Here is a 7,673-nt window from a genome sequence, read left to right on the forward strand (position 1 = left end):
AGGGGCGGGACGAAGGCAGGGCCTTGGGCCAAACCGTCACCCCTGGGCCACAGGCAGCCGCAGACCTCACCTTTCCCACTTGGTTAGAGTCGGCTCTGCCGGGAGAAAGCGATTCCAGAATTCCCTAAGTTAAAGGAATTTCTTACTCCTTGAGCGCCATCCAAGGGCCACGCCCTAGTCTAGGAGTTGGGAACACAGTGGCGACCACGACAGACAAGATCGCTGCCCTCACTGAGTTCCCAGGCTGGCAGGGGAAACAAAATATAATAAATAAGTAACTGCAGTTCGCAAGAAGAGCTATGAAGGAAAAACAGGGTGATGGGAGAGAAAATGCTTGGATGTTGAAGGGAGGCCTTTCTGAGGTGGTGACATCTTGAGCTGAATAAAGAAGGATGAGAAAGGATGGGGCTTGCAAAGTTCCGGCTTCAAAGAATTCCAAGCAGAGGGAACAAGAGTGAAGTCTCCAGGGGAAGCCAGCTTAGTGTTTGAAGACTAGAAAGAAGGGGTATGTGGCTGGAAGATGGTGAGCAGGGACAAGTGGCGTCAGACTCATCCATAGAATGGATGGCTTACACACAACAGAAATTTATTTCTCACAGTTCTAGAAGCTGGGAAGCCTAGATTAAAGCACCCGCAGATTCAGTGTCTGCTGAGGGCCTGCCTCCTAATTCATAGATAGCACTTGATAAGGTTTGGCTCTATGTCCCCACCCAAATCTCACCTTGAATTATAATCCCCATAATCTCCGCATGTCAAGGGTTAGACCAGGTGGAGGTAACCAGATCATGGGGGGGGCAGTTTCTGGCATGCTGTTCTCGCGATAGTAAGTCTCATGAGATCTGGTGGTTTCATAAGCCTCTGGCATTTCCCCTGCTTGCACTCATTCTCTCTCCTGCCGCCCTGTGAACAGGTGCTTTCCACCATAATTGTAAGTTTCCTGAGGACTCCCCAACCACTCGGAACTGTGAGTCAATTAAACCTCGTTTCTTTTTAAATGACCTGGTCTCAGGTATTTCTTCACAGCAGCATGAGAACGGACTAATATAGCACTCCTCTCCCTGTAACCGCACACAGAAGAAGGGTGAGGGGATCTCTCCAATATTTCTTTTATAAGGGCTCTAATCCCATTCATGAGGGCTTCACTCTCATGGCCCAATCACCTACCGAAGCCCTCACCTCTTAATACCATCTCAATGGGGGGCAGAGTTTCAACATATACATTTGAAGGGGGAGGACACAAACATTAAGAAGTCTATAGCAACTAGTGTCCAGCTTTGTTTATTTTTAATACCTCACACTGGCATATTGTGAGTTCTCTATAAATAATTGGTGCTTTGCCCTGAAACTATTAAATATGTAACCAGACTCTGCTGTGATCAGAGAATATCCACAGAGATAATAGTATCTTGCATCTGAATAATGTTTTATACTTTTACCTTGCTTTTCCTTTATGTCAAAAAAAGAAAAAAAAGAACTTTTAATGACATAGACAAATGCTTGTGCAACATTGCCAATTGAAAATCCAGGACACTTGCCTTTTACAGCTGAGTATTTCTACATTGTAAAACCCAGCAATTCAACTCCTAGATATATGCCTTAGAGAAACTCTTACACATATGTACAAGGGTTGTAAGCAAGAATCTTCATAGCAACACAGTTCATATTAGCAAAAAACTTGAAACAAGCCAAATATCTGTTAACCAAAAAAAAAAAAGGATAAATAAATTGTGGGATATTATGCAATGGAGCATTACACAGCAGTGAAAAATGAGTGTGCTTCAGCCACAGATACACCATGGATGAATCTTGGAAACGTAATGTTAAATGGAAAAAGTGGCCAGACACGGTGGCTCACACCTGTAATCTCAGCACTTTGGGAGGCTGAGGCAAGAGGGTAGCTTGAACCTCAGAGTTCAGGACCAGCCTGGGCAACATGGTGAAACCCTGTCTCTACAAAAAATACAAAAAAATTGGCTGGGTGTGGTAGTGTGCAGCTGTAGTCCCAGCTACTGGGGAGGCTGAGGCGGGAGGATCACCTGAGCCCAGGAGATCAAGGCTGCAGTGAGCTGTGGTCATACCACTGCACTCCAGCCTGTGCAACAGAGTGAGACCTCATCTCAAAAAACCTTGCAGTTTTCCAGATGGTCTTCCCATATACCTTCCTATCCCCAGAGATAACCACAATCTGACATTTTGTATTTATCATTCCAATGTTTTATAGTTTTATCACAAATGTATCTGCGCATAAACAATATATTATTTGGGTTTTTTGGTTTGTTTGTTTTTTGTTTTTAAGAGAACTGGGTGCATTGGCTCCCTCCTGTAATCCCAGCACTTTGGGAGGTCAAGGTGGGAGGATCACTTGAGCCTTGAAGTTCCAATACCAGCCTGGGCAATGCAGTGAGACCCCCATCTCTACAATAATAATAATAATAATAATAATAATAATAATAGTAAGCCAGGCATGGTAACTCATGGTTGTAGTCCCAGCTACTCAGGAGGCTGAGGCAGGAGAATCACTTGGGCCCAGGAGGTGGAGGTTGCAGTGAGCTATGATCACGCCACTGCACTCAGCCTGGGCTACAGGACAAGATCCTGTCTCAAAATTAAATGAATAAATACACAAGAGACAAAGAAAGAGGATATCAAAATATGACCAAGTGGGAATGATATCTCTCCTGGCTGAGGAACCACAAATGAGTCCTTAAAAGCTAGTGTACTTTTCAAGGTTTCTGCAATGAAATGACCATGCATAATTCCCGTAATCAGAAAAAATACACTAAAACCGAGTTGGTTGGTTTTGTTTTGTTTTCACAGAGTTATAACCAACATCAGCTTCCCAAGATTTGCCCAGGTATATGATTCAAAGAAGTTCCTTTGAGGATTCTGAACTCACCTCTAACGCCATTCCTTGAACTATCATCTTGTCCAAATGCCACAGAGACAGGAGTTTTTATCTCCTGGTGGCAAGATCTGTAACCGAGCAATTTCTGGAGCTGTTTCTGTCTGTCAATTAATTACATAGCTTAGAAGAGCTTTTTTTTTTTTTTTTGAGATGGAGGCTCGCTCTGTCGCCTAGGCTGGAGTGCAGGGGTGCGATCTCGGCTCACTGAAACCCCTGCCTCCTGGGTTCAAGCAATTCTTCTGCCTCAGCCTCCTGCGTAGCTGGGATTACAGGTGCCCGCCACCATGTCTGGCTAATTTTTATTTTAGTAGAGACAGGGTTTCACAATGCTGGCCAGGCTGGTCTTAAACTCCTGACCTCATGATCCACTCACCTCGGCCTTCCAAAGTGCTGGGATTACAGGCTTGAGCCACCATGCCTTGCCAGAAGAGCTTTCTTAAACATCACTTTATCTGAGCTCAGAATCTTTCAAGAGTCTTTGCCTTGAGAATTGTTCTGAGATGTGCCCCAGAGCCCCTGCAAAGCCCCTTTCTCAGAGGTGGGGATTTTCAAGCTCTTTCCTACTTAAAAGGGAGCTGGGTGGTGGCAGAGAGTTCTTACCTTCCCTCATTTAGTCCTACTGGGTCCCAAACATTATTTAACAGAATCTTGTTTTTCAAAGGAAGTCTCTGATGGAACTCTGTATTGTAACACAGATTTTACATGTCTTCTACACATACCAAGTGTATAACTCTACCTTTTTTCGCTGCATGATCATATCAAACAAACACAGGCCTTTGTACTCTCATCTGGTTGAATTGTGCTTTTGAATATTCTTAGTCTTCAGATGAACTCATTGAGTGTATAGGATGTGCATTCAATGCACTATACCGTATTACCAGACAGTTGCTCTCTAATGAAACGTCTTTTAACCCTCGACTCCCCTGTGGAGTGTTCCTGCCCCAAATCTCAGTCCCTATGTTTTGATTGGTGGCATGTGACTCAGGCATAGCCAATCAGAGCAGAGTACTGCAGTACCCTAGCCACAGGGACTGGTCCGGGAACTGGTTTATAACCCAACAGGGTCAAGAAAATGCACTCTTAAGATGTTCTGCTTAGACAGTTCTTTGTATGACTGGAATAAATTAGAACTGTGAAGATGTTTTTGTAGGCATTATCATTCCTTTTACAATTTGTTTGTTTGTTTGTTTGTTTTGAGACAGAGTCATACTCTGTTGCCCAGGCTGGAGTGCAGTGGCACACAGTCTTGGCTTGTTGTAACCTCCGCCTCTCAGGTTCAAAGATTCTTGGCCTCAGCCTCCCTAGTTGCTTGGATTACAGGTGTGTGCCATCACGCCCAGCTAATTTTTGTATTTTTAGTAGAGAAGGGGTTTCACCATGTTGGCCAGGCTGGTCTGGAACTCCTGACCTCAAGTGATCTGCCCTCCTTGGCCTCTCAAAGTGCTGGGATTACAGGTATGAGCCACCATGCCCGGCCTGTTTAATTGTTTATTACCCACAAGGGAAGAATTTGTCTGGGAAGGAAGACAATACGGAAGAAAGCAATGTAGTGATGGAGAGAGAGCCTGTACTCAAGTGACACTGTGACACAGCTTCTGGATCAAGCTGTGCCTAAAGCTAACCCTATCCCTGGAATGTTTCGTTGCATGACCCAGAAAATTTTATTTTTTGCTCAATTTCATTGAGGTTTTACATCACTTGCAATCAAAATAATCCTGAAGGATTCAGGTATTACTTGAGCCCTTATAGCATCTCATCTCACATGCTTGTTATAAGGTCAATAGGCCAGAATTCAGTAAGCTTAATTCAGTAAGCTTTTCTCAATCCAATTGCTTTCCCATCACATGCAATATAGGGAGGCATTTTCCACAATGTCAAGAAGAATGCTTTCACCATCAGATTACATTTTATTCTATCCATTAACAAAATAATATTAAACAGCTCCATTTACAAAGAAGCCGAGAAAGTTTTATTTTCATGTTCATTGCATTTTGTTCCAAAATGACATTGTAACTTGGCAGGGAATACAGAATTATATTGCATGGTTTTGTTTCTGTGTAAGTTCAATCAAGACAATGGTCAATTTTTATTATTAAAAAGATGAGACTTTTGGATACATGGCATTATAAATCTGCTTGAACCCACAGAATGTACAACACCAAGAGTAAACCCTAATGTGAACTACAGACTGGGTGATCATGATGCATCAACATGAGCTCATCAGTTGTAAGAAATGTACCACCCTGGTGGGGGATGTTGGTAATGGGAGAGGCTAGGCATGTGTACAGGCAGGGGGTATGTGAAAAATCTCTGTACCTTTGGTTCAATTTTGCTGTGCTCCTAAAACTGCTCTAAAAAAAAGTCTATTAAAACATTTTTTAAAGTAAGGCTCAGCTGGGCACAGTGGCTCACGCCTGTAATCCTAGCACTTTGGGAGGCTGAGGCAGGCAGATCACTTGAGGTGAGGAGTTCGAGACCAGCCTGGCCAACATGGTGAAACCCTGTCTCTACTAAAAATACAAAAATTTGGCTGGGCACAGGGGCTCACACCTGTAATCCCAGCACTTTAGGAGGCTGAGACGGGCGTATCACGTGGCAAGAGATTGAGACTATCCTGGTCAACATGCTGAAACCCCATCTCTACTAAAAATACAAAAATTAGCGGGTGTGGTGGCGCGTGCCTCTAGTCCCAGCTACTTGGGAGGCTGAGGCAGGAGAAACACTTGAACCCAGGAGGCAGAGGTTGCAGTGAGCCAAGATCATGCCACTGCACTCCAGCCTGGTAACAGAGCGAGGCTCTGTCTCAAAATACATAAATAAATAAATAAAAATACAAAAATTAGTTCGGGTGGTGAGCTCCTGTAATCCCAGCTACTCAGGAGGCTGAGGCAGGAGAATTGCTTGGACGTAGGAGGCAGAGATTGCAGTGAGCTGAGATAGCACCCTTGTGCTCCAGCCTGGGCAACAGAGCAAGACTCCATTTCAAATAAAAAATAAAAATAAAAAATAAAAGTGAGTTATTGTTCTCTCATGACTTTGTGGGGAAAGGGCCTCCATCTGACCTTTCATTTAGTCTCTTGAAAAATATTTGTTGAGTGCTGCTATGTGCTGAGTGCTGGGGATTCAGAATGAATGAAATTGACGGGATCCCTGGCCCCATGGAGCTCACATTCTAATATGGCAAACACACAATAAACAAATGAACAGATTTCGGGGAAGGTTAATTTCAGGGAGTGAGAAGCCTGTATGTAAAAAAATAGAAAGGGCCAGGGGCAGTGGCTCATGCCTGTAATCCTGGCACTTTGGGAGGCTAAGGTTGGGGATCACATGAGCTCAGGAGTTCAAGACCAGCCTGGGCAACATGGCTAATCATCATCTCTACAAAACATACAAAAATTAGCTGGGTGTGGTGGCACGTGTCTGTAGACCCAGCTACTTGGGGGGCTGAGGTGGGAGGATCACGTGAGACCAGGAGGTTGAGGCTACAGTGAGCTATGATTGAGCCACTGCACTCCAGCCTAGGCGAGAGAGGGAGACCTTGTCTCAAGAAGAAAAAAAAAATTGAAAGTGTAGCTGAGGAGAGTGGGTGCTGCTTCAGCTGGGGAAGTAATGAAGGACCTCTCTGAGGAGGTGGCATTTGAGCAGAGACCTGGATTCCCAAAGGAGCAGCCAAGTGGAGCTATGCAGGGTCAGCAAGTGTCAAGGCCTCTGGAATAGACAGGATTTCAAAATACAACTTCTACTTACCACCAAATCAAACAAACACACCAAAACCAGAAAACTCCAGGTGTCTTCACTGGTGAATTATTTCAAATATTTAAGGAAGAAATAATACGAATCTTACATAAACTCTTCCAGAGAATAGAAAAAATAAGAACACCTGTCAACTAGTTCAATGAGACTGGCACAACCTTGATTCCAAAATCTGACAGGACCTTACAAGAAAAGAAATAGAAGAACAGCCCTACTAAACATAAAGGCAAAAATCTGAAATAAAATATTGAGAAACCAAATCTAGCAATATAGCAAAAGGATAATACATCAGGATCATATGAAGAATTTTTTTTTTTTACCAAGAATGTAACATTAGAAAATGTATGTAATTCTCTACACTAACAACATAAATGAGAAAAATAAATGTTTATCTTAATAGATGCCAATAAAAAGCATTTAATACAATTCAACATGTATTTATGATAAAAACTTTTAGCAAACTGGGGATAGATGGGAACTTAATCTGATGCAGGGTATCTATAAAAATCTTTCAGCAAATACCACTTAGTGGAAAAATATAAATATTTCTCCTAAAGTCGTATAAACATAACAAAGATGTCAGCTGTTAGCATTTATATTCAACATTGTATTAGAGGTCTTAGCCAGTGCAGTAGGCAAGAAGGAGAAATAGTCGGTATAAAGATTAGCAAGAAAAAATAAAATCATCATGGACAGATGACATGAATACATAAGAAGAAAATACAAAATAATCTAAAGACAAAATATTGAAATCAATTAATGAAGTTAGCAAGGCTGTAAAAAACAGGTCAATATACAAAAATTAATTATATTTCTATATATTTGTGGAAAACAACTGGAAAATGAACATTTTAAATGATACCATTTGCATTAGCATAAAAATCATATAAATAGGATTAAACCTCACAAAAAGATGTACAAGATTTTGATGCGAAAAACTACAAGGCATTAATGAGAGCAACTGAAAAAGACCTAAATAAATGTTGAGATAAGCCATGTTTTTGGATTGAAGACT

At 42.2% G+C, this 7,673-nt stretch overlaps 1 protein-coding gene across 1 annotated transcript in view; it reads right to left on the reverse strand.

Moving 5' to 3' along the window:
* The window catches only part of NUP93 (nucleoporin 93kDa), a 119,306-nt gene extending 115,131 nt beyond the window's left edge, over window positions 1-4,175 (reverse strand). The window contains exon 1 of the mRNA XM_011960996.1: window positions 4,167-4,175. The gene's annotated coding sequence lies outside the window, so the exon portion shown is untranslated. The remainder of the gene's footprint in view (window positions 1-4,166) is intronic.
* Between the last annotated feature and the right edge of the window lie 3,498 nt (window positions 4,176-7,673).

Source organism: Colobus angolensis, unplaced genomic scaffold (assembly GCF_000951035.1).
Source record: "Colobus angolensis palliatus isolate OR3802 unplaced genomic scaffold, Cang.pa_1.0 Scaffold531, whole genome shotgun sequence".
Classification (NCBI taxonomy): domain Eukaryota; kingdom Metazoa; phylum Chordata; class Mammalia; order Primates; family Cercopithecidae; genus Colobus; species Colobus angolensis.